The following is a 15000-nucleotide window of genomic DNA, read 5'->3' as shown; positions in this document are numbered from 1 at the left end:
TGGCCTATGAATGGTATAAAATACCTTGGGATAATAACCTGTACAAATTGAATTACCTCCCGACATTGTATTATGTAATTGTATTAAAATGAATGTATACCTGAGATTGCAGTATCTGTTTCAATCCCTGCCCATTCCACTAACACAATCCTTCTTCAAAGCTCTCAATAGATATGTTAGACAATTTTTATGAAATTGTAAAGTACCCCGGATATCCATGGGAAAGCTAACATGGGACTATGGCTCAGGGGGACTTTGATTACCAAACTTTAAAAACTACTACTTGGCAGCTCAAATGAGGTTCATCTCATCCCTTTTTGAGGGCAGTGATGCCCCCTCTTGGACACAAATCGGACTGCACCCCCTGAAAGAAAAGGTCCGCAGTGACTTCATCTATAAGCATAATTCTGGAACTGTACACAGCAGGACAGACAACCCTATATTGAGGCATCTGATGAAAAAATGGTATGAGGTTCACAAAAGTCTTGGATTGAAGGTGGGACTGTCACCTAAAACACCTTTTAAGCAAAATGAACTTATACGCATGACTCTTGATAATAATATTCTGGACATATGGCATCATAGGGGAATTCACCACTTGGAGAATTGCTTCGACTAAGGACTTCTCATGACATTTTAGCACCTGAAGAGGAAATATAACTTGTCCAATCAAACCTTCTACTGTTATCTCCAACTAAGATCCTTTCTCAGAGCTTACTTGGGTCCTGAAATGACTCTGCCTGTCATGACTGTTGTTGAAAGACTTCTTCACGATGGGAACACAGATACATTCATTTCCAAAATATATCCCCTGTTGTTGAACAAGGGCCCAAAACCAGGGATGCATAAGTCTAGAATGAAATGGGAGTCAGATCTCGGTGTTACAATTGGGGAACAGTCTTGGACAGATTTATGTCAAAACAGCTTGTCAACTAACATCAATGTCCGGTATAGATTGATTAACTATAATATTCTACATCAATTATAACTTACGCCAGAAACATTACATTCATTCAATAAAATGTCATAATCATAAATGTGCTTCAGATGTGATACTGAAGTTGGGTCCTTTTTGCACTGTACCTGGCTGTGTATGAAAGTTAGGCCTTGTTGGCATGATATCAGCTCCACTTTCACCAGGATATTTCTTTACAGGTATTCACCGCTCAATGCACAACTCAACTTCATTGGAATTGCTCTATGTGTGGCTAAGAACTGCATTGCAGTGTCATGGAAATCTGGCTCCCCTCTTCTTATTGACAGATGGACTGTTGAGATGAATAGCTGCATTCCCCTGGAAAAATCACGTATTGTCTCAGGAAATGATATGACACCTTTTTGAAAATTTGGCAGCCATATTTAGACCATATCGGTACATGTCTTACTCCAAGAACTTAATGTAGTCGTTTGTATTGACCTTACACACTGATCTCTGTTTTTTTTTGTTTTTTTTGATGGGGGGGTTATAAGGTAGGGGGGTCAACCCTCCACATTTTGTCCCTTGTTATGTTGCTATACTGTTGGTGTACTAACATGTTTGTATGCATTACATATATAAAACTGAAAATAAAATATTTCAAAAAAATATGAAGGGACCGTTCGGTATTTATGGAATGGACCACCGGAGGAAAATAGGGGAGGGTCATGTCTTTTTATTATTTGTTGAGGGGAGGGTCACCCAACATTTTTTAGTCTAGGAGGGGTGTCACCCAACTTTTGTATTCATGAAAAAACTAACATTTCAAAGTGGCTTGTTTGGTGCATATTTTTTCATGTAGCTCTTAGTCTCTGCCCTCCTTTGCTACCAAATGCGTCTGACCCATGAGTTTGCTGGGGGGCAGAGGGACTGCCCACCTGGTGGCTGAAACGGGTAATTGCATTGTTTAAAAAATGAGTGGAATAATTAATTATATCTGGCATGACCAGATATTTTATAAATATCTTAAATAACACAAAACAACTAAATGGTGGTAGCTAATACATCAGATTTCATATACTGCTTTAGTAAAACAAGTATTACCTGGCTGATGATGGGAGCAGCAGGACGCAAAAAACTAAAGTTACTGTTGCACTAGTCTGGACATGTTGCCGTGCCAACGTTGCAATAAAGGTTTCCTAAATGCCATGTATATACATGTGATGTCAGCTTACTAATTGACGCAGGTTTTGTGTAGATTTGGACTTGTATACGTTTATTCCACTTTGTTTAAACGGTGAAGTGGAGAGGCCTCGTTCACCTGTTTGGAGCTGGCTGGTGAATGGGACGCTCGTATCAGCCTTGCTGGATACACCGGGACTCTGTTTGTGGATCTCCTGATCGCTGTGGATTACTTTTTTTTAGTGTCATTGGATTACGGCAAAATACGGATCTTTTTTCTCAACGCGTCTTAACGTTTTATGGTGAGTTTGGAGATCATCTCAACAGACTGGAGGTCCAACACTGAGTGTTCACTGTTACATTTTAGTTGAATTTAAGCGTCTGTCTGTTGCGTTCCAAGACAGCCGTGCCAATTGATAAGGGCGAATTGTTAAATTGTTACAATGTAATTTAAAATCTGCTTTAAAAATAAACATATATGTTTTGGAATATAATGTTCAGCTTCTGCAGCTTTACCTATGTGCTAAATATACGACTGAGGAAGCCTAGTGACAAGTCCATAGCAACCAGTGTTGAATTGGTTATTTCCCAGAGTGCTTTGCTGAATGGTCTCAATGTTTTATTGTTTTATTTCATATGAATACTAGTTTACTAGAGGAGTAACTTAGTATTTGAAGTAATGCAGTAATGCAGGAAGTGTGCATTTAGTTTCCATGCTTATTGTGTTTTCACAACTATGTTAGTGAGTAAATCTACTGAAATGGCCACCACACCATAACAATGTTAGTGAGTTAATCTACTGAAATGGCCCCCACACCATAACAATGTTAGTGAGTAAATCTACTGAAATGGCCCCCCCACCATAACAATGTTAGTGAGTTAATCTACTGAAATGGCCCCCACACCATAACAATGTTAGTGAGTTAATCTACTGAAATGGCCCCCACACCATAACAATGTTAGTGAGTTAATCTACTGAAATGGCCCCCACACCATAACAATGTTAGTGAGTAAATCTACTGAAATGGCCCCCCCACCATAACAATGTTAGTGAGTTAATCTACTGAAATGGCCCCCCCACCATAACAGAGGAGTGGGATGTGTATGATCAGAAAGCAGAGGTTAACTCATGTATGTCATGGCTGTAAAAAATCAATGGCATCTGTACATCTTTGCTGAGCGCAAGCTAGCACATAAGGGGAGGGTCATGCTTCTTTTTCATATCATTTTGGAGGGTCATAGAAAAATTATTACTGGCGAGGGGAGGGTCAAGTAATTTTAGCCTAAAGGTCCTAAAACTCCTCCGGTGGCCCCTTAAATAAATAACGAACAGTCCCTAATAATAATATTATTAACATGTCTATGCTCCAAACCTTATATTACAGCAGACAGGTTCTCTTTAATGTCTCCATGTTGCTCCAAGCAGGTAAATAAAGGGAAGGGAAGAAGGGTCAGATTTAATGACTGCCATGGCCGATGTTTACTACCAGTTTTAAACTGGCAGAAGTATCAATGGCAGTATCTCCGTTATTAAGCAACGCATTCTCGTTACCGGGTTATAATAAACATGTTTAACCCGACATCTCATAATACACACCTTTTCTTTTTTATTATCCTATTTATTTTGTATGTTTAGTTTCATAGCCTCAGAGCTCTTCATGCAACAAATACTTTATTATCTGATGTTATTAGAGTACAAACACACATTACAAAGCTATTGTGAACTAAATATGATTGTTGAGTACACTGTAAATTCTAACATTCAAATTAATAACAAATAGTAAGTGGGCTTGATTTAGTTTTGACCAATCTGCTGAGAACACTCACTTTATTTGAGGTATAGAGCGAAAATGCAACTAAGTCATTTTAAGATCAGGTCACTCACAAAACACTAGTCCAACACTTGGGCATGCGCAGAAGCCTGTTTGCCTCTTTATGTGCATAAATACGTAGTAGAAAACATGATGGTTTTCCTTACACTACCAGTTCTACTTTACTTGTGCTCATTTAAAATACTATCAATCAATACTTGTCTTTATTGTTATTATATTAAAGTCTTAATTATTTTTTTTAATCTGTTTATTGATGGAAATTGCACAGGAAATACATACAGTGTGTATCAGTATAAAAAAAATAATTTCCATTTTTTTTTCAACCTTTTTCTTCAAACATCCGTCATAAACATAATTCATCAAAATGCCTTGAACTAGCATTACAACACTACAAATAAAATATTAAAAGTAAAGTAAAATCTAAAATCAAATGAAAAAAAATAAAAACACACAAAATAAAATAAAGATTTTAAAAAAGCCCCCCCCCCCCCCTTTTTCTTTTTTTCTTTTTTTAAATCTTTATTTTATTTTATTTAGCATCTCCAATGTGTTAATAAAACCTGAACTCTAACCAGAGTCTGGCCCTGATGTTACAGAGCCAGACTGTCCTGGTCTCCTGCCCCTCTCTGTTCTGATGTTACAGAGCCAGACTGTCCTGGTCTCCTGTCCCTCTCTGTTCTGATGTTGCAGAGCCAGACTGTCCTGGTCTCCTGTCCCTCTCTGTTCTGATGTTACAGAGCCAGACTGTCCTGGTCTCCTGCCCCTCTCTGTTCTGATGTTACAGAGCCAGACTGTCCTGGTCTCCTGCCCCTCTCTGTTCTGATGTTACAGAGCCAGACTGTCCTGGTCTCCTGTCCCTCTCTGTTCTGATGTTACAGAGCCAGACTGTCCTGGTCTCCTGTCCCTCTCTGTTCTGATGTTACAGAGCCAGACTGTCCTGGTCTCCTGCCCCTCTCTGTTCTGATATTGCAGAGCCAGACTGTCCTGGTCTCCTGCCCCTCTCTGTTCTGATATTATATATATATATATATATATATAGACTGCAGCCGACAGGGTTGTTTAATTAAAAACTGCCACTGAAAGGAGTTAATGTGCTTACTATATAGATACCTGTCTAATGTATATGAGAGTATTACTATATAGGGACCTGTCTAATGTATATGAGAGTATTACTATACTACTACTATTACTGTTCTGATGTTACAGAGCCAGACTGTCCTGGTCTCCTGTCCCTCTCTGTTCTGATGTTACAGAGCCAGACTGTCCTGGTCTGCTGTCCCTGATGCTAAAATCACCCTTCCTCTGTCTAAAAACACCTCAGAAATAAATAAGGACCTCTCTAAATTTTTTGTCAAAAGTAAAAAAAAAAGTAAATGCACTTGGTCGGGACTATTGCCGTCTCTTTTGACGCAGTAATGTTTAGGAAAAGGTCGTGAATTCGTGGCGTACGGTTCTGTGACGCGGGAGGAAAGTAAAAAGCGACTATAGCCAGCGTGACCAGCGGGACGTGAATGCTGCTGTCCTGGGTGAAAGTCCTGTGTTTGACCCATCCACCCCCCCAACCAACCTCCTTACATACTACTCTCTAAATCCTCTCCAGCTGCTGCTCTCCCCGGGGCGTTACACTAACACGCTGAAAGACGCCTTTTTCATCTCATCAGACGCTGACAGCCACTGTCCAAACGTCCTTATTTTATGAGTTCAGAATGAGACCGGGTTGGAAAAAGAGAGACATCATGGCTTTCAAACGAGCAAAGTGGCAGTTGGTCAAGGCCACCCCCCCCCTCCACCTTGCCCCCCCCCCCCTCCTTAATAGCGACAGACACAGAAATGGCACATCCTAAGGAAAGCTCATTGTGGGACTGGCTCTAGTGGCTGTAATTCTGCACCAAGGCTGAATTTCAGGAAAGAGACTTCAGATACAGTATTAGGGGACCACTAAGGTCTATATAAAGAGACTTCAGATACAGTATTAGGGGACCACTAAGGTCTATATAAAAGAGACTTCAGATACAGAATTAGAGGACCACTAAGGTCTATATAAAAGAGATTTCAGATACAGTATTAGGGGACCACTAAGGTCTATATAAAAGAGACTTCAGATACAGTATTAGGGGACCACTAAGGTCTATATAAAAGAGAATTCAGATACAGTATTAGGGGACCACTAAGGTCTATATAAAGAGACTTCAGATACAGTATTAGGGGACCACTAAGGTCTATATAAAGAGACTTCAGATACAGTATCTCTGGATGTTTGTCAACAACAGTTTAGACACTAGTTGCAGTCTTCTCCTGGACAGAAGGGTCGCAACTGAGGAAAGGCTACCGACTTTACTATTTCTACAGACTAGAAGAAGAAGAAAAAGGTAAACAATGGCAGAACTGGCAGCAGCAGTGTTTCTAAAACCTTTTCAGTCAAAGGACCACTTACCCAATAAAAGAAACTTACAAACCACCTAACTGCCAAAATATCCCCAAAACTACAGGCCTCCTACTTCAACAGTTTACTACAATAACAGAACTACAGGCCTCCTACTTCAGCAGTTTACTACAATAACAGAACTACAGGCCTCCTACTTCAACAGTTTACTACAATAACAGAACTACAGGCCTCCTACTTCAACAGTTTACTATAATAACAGAACTACAGACCTCCTACTTCAACAGTTTACTACAATAACAGAACTACAGGCTTCCTACTTCAGCAGTTTACTACAATAACAGAACTACAGGCCTCCTACTTCAACAGTTTACTACAATAACAGAACTACAGGCCTCCTACTTCAACAGTTTACTATAATAACAGAACTACAGGCCTCCTACTTCAACATCCATCCATCCATCTTCGTCCGCTTATCCGGTCTCGGGTCGCGGGGGTAGCAGCTCCAGCAGGGGACCCCAAACTTCCCTTTCCCGAGCCACATTAACCAGCTCCGACTGGGGGATCCCGAGGCGTTCCCAGGCCAGGTTGGAGATATAATCCCTCCACCTAGTCCTGGGTCTTCCCCGAGGCCTCCTCCCAGCTGGACGTGCCTGGAACACCTCCCTAGGGAGGCGCCCAGGGGGCATCCTTACCAGATGCCCGAACCACTCGGCTGCGAACCGATCCAGTGAGTGCTGAAGGTCACAGACCGATGATGCCATCAGGACCACATCATCTGCAAAGAGCAGCGATGAGATCCCCAACCCACCGAACTGCAACCCCTCTCCACCCCGACTACGCCTCGATATCCTGTCCATAAATACTACAAACAGGATTGGTGACAAAGCGCAGCCCTGGCGGAGGCCAACTCTCACCTGAAACGAGTCCGACTTACTGCCGAGAACCCGGACACAGCTCTCGCTTTGGTTGTACAGAGATTGGATGGCCCTGAGAAGGCACCCCCTCACCCCATACTCCCGCAGCACCTCCCACAGTATCTCCCGGGGGACCCGGTCATAGGCCTTCTCCAGATCCACAAAACACATGTAGACCGGTTGGGCATACTCCCAGGCTCCCTCCAGGATCCTTGCGAGAGTAAAGATCTGGTCCGTTGTTCCACGACCAGGACGGAATCCGCATTGTTCCTCTTCAACCTGAGGTTCGACTATCGACCGAACCCTCCTTTCCAGCACCTTGGAGAAGACTTTACCAGGGAGGCTGAGAAGTGTGATACCCCTATAATTGGCACACACCCTCTGGTCCCCCTTTTTGAAAAGGGAAACCACCACCCCGGTCTGCCACTCCTTAGGCACCGTCCCAGACTTCCACGCAATGTTGAAGAGGCGTGTCAACCAAGACAACCCCTCCACACCCAGAGCTTTAAGCATTTCTGGACGGATCTCATCAATCCCTGGGGCTTTGCCACTGTGGAGTTGTTTAACTACCTCAGCAACTTCCACCCGGGAAATTGACGACAATCCCCCATCATCCTCCAGCTCTGCCTCTACCATAGAGGGTGTATTAGTCGGATTTAGGAGTTCCTCAAAGTGCTCCTTCCACCGCCCTTACCTCCTCAGTTGAGGTCAACAGCGTCCCATCCTTACTGTACACAGCTTGGATGGTTCCCCGCTTCCCCCTCCTGAGGTGGCGAACGGTTTTCCAGAAGCACCTTGGTGCCGACCGAAAGTCCTTCTCCATGTCTTCTCCGAACTCCTCCCACACCCGCTGCTTTGCCTCTTTCACGGCAGAGGCTGCAGCCCTTCGGGCCCTTCGGTACCTTGCCACTGCCTCCGGAGTCCTCTGGGATAACATATCCCGGAAAGACTCCTTCTTCAGTCGGACGGCTTCCCTGACCACCGGTGTCCACCACGGTGTTCGTGGGTTACCGCCCCTTGAGGCACCTAAGACCCTAAGACCACAGCTCCTCGCCGCAGCTTCAGCAATGGAAACTTTGAACATTGTCCACTCGGGTTCAATGCCCCCAGCCTCCACAGGGATGCACGAAAAGCTCCACCGGAGGTGTGAGTTGAAAGTCTGTCGGACAGGGGCCTCCTCCAGACGTTCCCAATTTACCCGCACTACCCGTTTGGGCTTACCAGGTCTGTCCAGAATCTTCCCCCACCTCCTGATCCAACTCACCACCAGATGGTGATCGGTTGACAGCTCTGCCCCTCTCTTCACCCGAGTGTCCAAAACATACGGCCTCAGATCAGATGAAACGATTATAAAATCGATCATTGACCTTTGGCCTAGGGTGCTCTGGTACCAAGTACACTTATGAGCATCCCTATGTTCGAACATGGTGTTCGTTATAGACAATCCATGACTAGCACAGAAGTCCAACAACAAACAACCACTCTGGTTTAGATCAGGGAGGCCGGTCCTCCCAATCACGCCTCTCCATGTGTCTCCATCATTGCCCACGTGCGCGTTGAAGTCCCCCAGCAGAACTATGGAGTCCCCCACTGGAGCCCCATATAGGACTCCACTCAAGGTCTCCAAGAAGGCCGAATACTCCGAGCTCTTGTTTGGTGCATACGCACAAACAACAGTCAGAGTTTTCCCCCCCACAACCCGCAGGCATAGGGAGGCGACCCTCTCGTCCACCGGGGTAAACTCCAACGTAGCGGCGCTCAGCCGGGGGCTTGTGAGTATCCCCACACCCGCCCGGCGCCTCACACCCTGGGCAACTCCGGAGAAGAAAAGAGTCCAACCCCTATCCAGGAGTATGGTTCCAGAACCGAGACTGTGCGTAGAGGTAAGCCCCACCAGATCTAACCGGTAGCGCTCCACCTCCCGTACCAGTTCCGGCTCCTTCCCCCACAGAGAGGTGACATTCCACGTCCCCAGAGCCAGCGTCTGCTGCCCGGGTCTGGTCCGTCGAGGCCCCTGACCTTCACTGCCACCCATGTGGCAGCGCACCCGACCCCAGCGGTTCCTCCCACAGGTGGTGGGCCCATGGGATGGAGAGATGGATGCCACGTAGCTTTTTCGGGCTGTGCCCGGCCGGGCTCTGTGGCAAACCCGGCCACCAGACGCTCGCTGACGAGCCCTCCATCTGGGCCTGGCTCCAGACGGGGGCCCCGGGCTTCCTCCGGGCAGGGTCACTCCATCTCTTCCTCGGTCACTCATAGGGTTTTTGAACCATTCTTTGTCTGGCCCCTCACCTGAGACCACTTTGCCTTGGGAGACCCTACCAGGAGCACAAAGCTCCAGACAACACAGCCCTCAGGTTCATAGGGACACACAAACCTCTCCACCACGATAAGGTGATGGTTCCAGGAGAGGCCTACTTCAACAGTTTACTACAATAACAGAACTACAGACCTCACTTCAACAGTTTACTACAATAACAGAACTACAGACCTCCTACTTCAACAGTTTACTACAATAACAGAACTACAGACCTCCTACTTCAACAGTTTACTACAATAACAGAACTACAGACCTCCTACTTCAACAGTTTACTACAGTAACAGAACTACAGGCCTCCTACTTCAACAGTTTACTACAATAACAGAACTAAAGACCTCCTTCTTCAACAGTTTACTACAATAATAGCTAAATGACGGGACAGTTTTTACAACCAGCTGAGTCTGTATTGTCTCTGTTGCTGTCTTAATGAGGAAGAATGGTTCTGCTGACACTGAGACATCAGGGAAGAAATGTCTGTCTGAAGCCATCCATGCATCTCGTCACTGAACACATAACATAAACTTTATTCCTCCGTATTTACTATTGATGGTTTCTGATGTTAATTGGAGGCTTTGTCTTCAAACACTCGGCTTCTTCTTAGCTTAAGTCTGACAACACAGAAAAAACAGCCGATTCAAATAATGTTTGGATTTACGGATGATTTTATTAATTTTTTTGGTGTCACTTATATTTCCACATATTAAGAAATCAATACAAACAAATAACAAGACGTAGATGCATTAACAAGTACACTTGTTTCAACTTACAAATAGAAACAATGAAATAAAGAACCTAAAAATAAGAAAAGAATAAAGAGATGACTATAATTCTGGCATTATATCACTGAAAATACCAATGTTACGGAATGCTGTTGGACAACATTCATCAAAATGATTAACTACAGAAATGAGCAAAAATCCTGATAACTAATAAAAACAATTGTTACAAAATAAGAAAATTCATTCATTACAAAAATAAGCAAAATCCATTGTTACAATATAAGTAAAAATATGTAATACTAATAAGTAAAAATCATGTTACAAACAACAACAACAACAACAACAACAACAACAACAACAACAACAATTTGTAAATCCCATTTCTGACCAAAGATTCTCGAGGAGACGACTTGAAACTAGCGATGCTCCGCTCTGAAAGATACCAGTTAAACATGTCTAATAATAATAATAATAATAATAAGACCCAAACACAATCTGCAGAATTTAGGAGTGTGTTTACTTGTTGTTGTTGTTGTTGCTTTGAGCATCGGAGGTCTGCCGAGATCTGATGAGAAACGAGATGAGAAATGACCCGATCTCAGCGGACCTTTCACTGCTCTGCTCCGAGAGGATTTCTGCCCCGAAGGGAAGTCAAACAGTGTTCATCTGCCAACGTGACATCATGACTTCGCGTAAACATACACGACACTATCCTTTTGTTATCTGTACATTTTGAACTATCCACGTGTATGTCTACGCTGTATACAGCTGATGGCAGTCTGCAACGTCACAACATAAACATACACGCCACTTTCTAAAGCTACGTGGCATGTTATTGCGTGGCTACGTGTTATTGCGAGGGTACGGTTGGGTTTAGGAAACGTCGGTTTAGGAAAAGGAGAACCGGTTGGGTTTAGGAAAACCTCACAAGCGGGACAAGATCCTGGGTGAAAGTCCTGCTTTTTGACCCGACCAACCTCCCTACGCAGATTTTCTCCCTTTCATACTACTCGCTATGGCGTCAATTCACACGCAATCGCAAGGTAATGTAAGTCAATGGAGGCCAAACGGCGTTGATAAACACGCTAAAAAACGAGTATGCGTCTTGATAACACGCAAATAATGGCATACGAATTGGCGTGTCACACATACACCACTTCATGAGATGAGTCTGCATCTGCACACACTGCCATGACACAGAGCTAACTTAAAATCAACTAAATATCTTTTTAATTTATCACTTAATCAAACATCTGACTGCAACAGGGAGAAAGTTGTCTCAGTCATTTCCCCTCTGCATCTGATCGCCTGTTCTCACACTGAGTAACTTACAAAGAATACAAATGTTACACAATGTTGCTTTAAGCACAAAATTAATCAAAATGCCTGATTACAGAAATAATCAAAATCCTGATAACAAATATCAGCACAATTGTTATAAAATAAGAAAATCATTCATTAAAAAAAGAAGTAAAATCCATCATTACACAATAAGTAAATTCCTGAAATACAAAAACCAACAATTGTAAAGTCCAGTTCAGACCAAAGATTGAGGACGAGATGAGAGTAAACTTTAGTCTCCCTGAGAGTCTCCGGTCTGCAGCGTTCTGAAAGCTGCCAGTTTCCACCAATCAGACGAGACGGTGGATCATCTCCATAGAAACCACCCTCTGGACTTCTGCTCTAACTTCAGACTTTTCAGGCGTTTTGTAGCTGGATATTATTTGTAGCATCTTAAGATATGAATGAGGAGAGTGATAGTGAGATACTTGCTGCAGCTGCATTTCTAGTAGAGATGAAACAGAGAAAACTATGTTTTATTTCTCTGATTCTCTGCTTTGTTCTAACGCTGCTCTTCTCTCTTCAGTCTCTCTCTAGCTCGCTCCACCACATACCGTGCTCACGGCGCTCGTTGAGCCTCCGTCTAAAACTCTGACATTTCACCAGCTGACAGTTTGTAACATAGAAATAAAATGGATTCTGGATCATTTTGTTTCTACAGTTTGTAGCTGACTTGGTGAGCTGACTTCTCTATTAGCTGTTGAAACAGGAGACGTCTCTTACGTTCTAAAACCAGCCTCTGGAGACTCCACCAGCTGAGTCGCAGCGACACCATCAGCTGGTTTGGGTCGAGCTGAGACGGGCCGGTTCAGACTGCTTCAACATTTCCTTCAATGTTCTTAAATGGTTTTGTTTTATTGCAAATCTTTGGCCTGAACTGGATTTTATGAAATAGGAAAAAGCAGTAATTACAAAAGTAAGCAAAGTACATCATTACACAATAAGTAAATTCCTGAACTACAAAAACAAAAGTCCTATAAAATGATAGTATTTGTGAGAAAACAGCCTCTGATTTTTAATATTGTACTGTGTGTGCGAGCTACATGACTTTGATTCCTTCATTGTATTTCTTTAATCCCAAACACTAACAGACCGTCAACATGGCACCAGATGTTGTTCACCAACCTGGATCTACACACAGCAGGGGGCTCTGAGTTTTCTGGTATTTTACGATAAAATCGTAATCAAAGAATTTTGAGTTTTTGTCAATGTCCATTTATTTTAATTAGGGATGTCAATATGAAAACATCTGATTGTGATTAATCATATGATTGTCTGTAGTTGACTCGTGATTTAACGCAATTGGCACATTTTTAATCTGTTCTAAATGTACTTTAAAAGGGATGTTTTTTCAAGTTTTTAAAGCTCAAGTGGTGTTTGCGCCTTGACATAATCCGGTGGTAACTCAGATCACATCAACAGTACATGCAGATAACTTTAGTCTTGAGGAGAGAACCATCTGGAAGGGCTGTTAAACTCAACTTGACATTCAAAAGGCTCTTTTCTTTATCCCAGTTATGATTTGCTGGACAACCCGAAGAAATTGAGATGGCTGCATGGGAAAGTTTGGCCTGGGTGGATACTAAAAATCTTAAAGGGTAACTACTGTTTTTTCAGGTACTTTCTAGGGTAAGTGGTTATTCTTTGGCAATCTTTTAAACAAAAGATGCTTTTTCTAACCTGTTTTGGGGGTAGGAGGGTTAATACCGGACCAATGTCAAAGATGGTTGTTCACATCAGTCACTTAGACACAAGAATATAGGAAAATAGGGTCCAGGTTGAAAAACGGTAGTTACCCTCTAATTGAGATTGTGAATGGCAAAGCTCTTTAAAAATGTTGGGAATACCAGGAGGTTTCAGTGAAAATAAAAAAATTGAAAAATGAGTTGGAACCTTTTCCAAATCAAGGAGTTCTGTAGAACATATGACCCAATTCTGGTGGTCCTGGGTCCATCCTAAGAACCCCTACCGGGTCTCTAAAACAGGTTCTGGACATTTGGGAAGAATAATGCTTGTCAGTAAAATGTACTTTTTAAAACTCATTTTTCCTCACAGATTGGCCCCAGAGACCCCGGATTTTGTACACAATTACCCAGCATGTGCCATTCAAAATGAATTTAAGTTTTGTAAGGTTAAATACATGGGAATTATTCCATGTGGGGATAAAAAGGTGACTAAATGCTTAACCTCCATGTGGATGTGAGATGAGCTCCTTGGAGGTGCTACTCAGCTCCCTGAGCTCCTTCCTCTTCAGTCGGTCCTCCTTCAGCTGCAGGGACACCCAGGTTATAATAATCCAGCTCAATGTTTTTCTGTCTGCACGGCAGCTGCCCCCTGTTGGCCTGGAGAGGCATGACAGAACACAGATGTGACTTCCTGCATCACTCCTCTCTTTAGTTTAACAAACACAGCCAGTGGTGGAAACAACAGAGAGAGAGAGAGAGTCCGTACCCTACAGTAGAAGTAAAGGACAATGTTCTCCACCAGCAGAATCAGCGGCAGGAGGATCGCTCTGATGATTAAAGGCCTCGGATCTGATGGAACACATGGACAGTCAACACATCACACAACATCATGAGTCCAACAGCTCCCATTAAACACAAACTGACCTGAAATCTAAAATCACTTCAACATGGACACTTATCTCTCACACTTAGTGCACTTCATATATACTTTATATCATACCATGGTCAGAGCTTTGTGATTGGTCACATCAGAAGGTGATTCTCATAGTGAAACACCTCGCTCAGTTCTCAGAGAACCAGAGTTATCCTCGTAACCAAACATGCTCTGTCCTTCAGTTAATTGTTAGCTGTTAACATTTTTACACTTTGTATGAAATTGGTTACTATCTGACATGTGTAACATGATGACAGTCGTCACAGAGTCAGTCCAGAAACAATATGTTGTCAGCTGATCATTTTCACTCAGTTTGGACCAATCATCTTCTCCAATCCTGTAAACAGTCAGCTTACCCATGACGCTGAGAGAGAGCACACGGCTCTCAGAGGAGAAGTTATGAGAGAAAACATAGAGGTGATAAACACAGCTGTAGCTTCCTTGGTGGGCGGGCTCTGCAGCAGGAAACAGGAAGTGGGCAGAGTGATTGACAGCTGGCTGGGTGTAGCTGTGTGTTGAGTCGGAGGAGGTGAAGGTGAGCTGGAAGGAGCCTCCTGGGTACTGTGGCTGGATGGAGCAGCTGATGGTGAAGTTGGAGCCCCAGAACACCTGGAACACCTCCTGCTGGTCCACCTCGGAGACCCCGACCATGGAGGAGGACACAGAGATGTTGGGCTGAAGCAGCAGGTCTGTAAACACAGAGACAGACAGGCAGACAGACAGATAGACAGTTTGAAGCTTCTAGTCAGACTCAGATTATTATTCTAAGTG

General features: G+C 43.3%; 1 protein-coding gene and 1 long non-coding RNA gene across 8 annotated transcripts in view; one reads left to right on the top strand and one right to left on the bottom strand.

The window, feature by feature from the left end:
• The window catches only part of LOC116056993 (scavenger receptor cysteine-rich type 1 protein M160-like), a 1012348-nt gene that overhangs the window by 517300 nt on the left and 480048 nt on the right, over positions 1–15000 (top strand). The window lies entirely within an intron of this gene.
• Positions 3390–12478, bottom strand: LOC118494636. The gene is made up of 3 exons (XR_004896762.1): positions 12232–12478; positions 10304–10312; positions 3390–3399 (listed from the first exon to the last, which is right to left on the bottom strand). It is a non-coding gene; the product is annotated as an uncharacterized LOC118494636 (long non-coding RNA).

Source organism: Sander lucioperca, chromosome 2 (genome assembly GCF_008315115.2).
Source record: "Sander lucioperca isolate FBNREF2018 chromosome 2, SLUC_FBN_1.2, whole genome shotgun sequence".
Taxonomy (NCBI): domain Eukaryota; kingdom Metazoa; phylum Chordata; class Actinopteri; order Perciformes; family Percidae; genus Sander; species Sander lucioperca.
Note: the sequence above shows the minus strand (reverse complement) of the source record. Positions and strands in the feature narration are given on the sequence as shown.